Source organism: Penaeus monodon, chromosome 15 (genome assembly GCF_015228065.2).
Source record: "Penaeus monodon isolate SGIC_2016 chromosome 15, NSTDA_Pmon_1, whole genome shotgun sequence".
Taxonomy (NCBI): domain Eukaryota; kingdom Metazoa; phylum Arthropoda; class Malacostraca; order Decapoda; family Penaeidae; genus Penaeus; species Penaeus monodon.
Window position 1 is genome coordinate 25,724,164 of NC_051400.1, and position 233 is coordinate 25,724,396.

The following is a 233-nucleotide window of genomic DNA, read 5'->3' on the forward strand; positions in this document are numbered from 1 at the left end:
GGGGGGGGGGGGGGCTCATACCCACTGTATAGAGGTCGGGGTTAAAAAGATATATGAATCAAAGCACAATTATATACTCTATAACATGAAAAAATATATATATTAATTATCTAAAACTATTGTCTTTTTATGATCAAATGACTGAAGCAAGGTAGGCTTCATTCGGGTAGGTCCCCTTAAAAATAAATCCTGAATACTCCAGGAAAGGTCTACGTAGGTCTAAGAGGCTAGCC

The 233-nt window shown here is 38.2% G+C and overlaps 2 protein-coding genes across 2 annotated transcripts in view; one reads left to right on the plus strand and one right to left on the minus strand.

The window, feature by feature from the left end:
• The window catches only part of LOC119581854 (polycomb protein Asx-like), a gene marked incomplete in the record, with an annotated part of 73,367 nt that overhangs the window by 21,656 nt on the left and 51,478 nt on the right, over nt 1-233 (plus strand).
• The window catches only part of LOC119582279 (histone-lysine N-methyltransferase E(z)-like), an 11,778-nt gene that overhangs the window by 6,930 nt on the left and 4,615 nt on the right, over nt 1-233 (minus strand). The window lies entirely within an intron of this gene.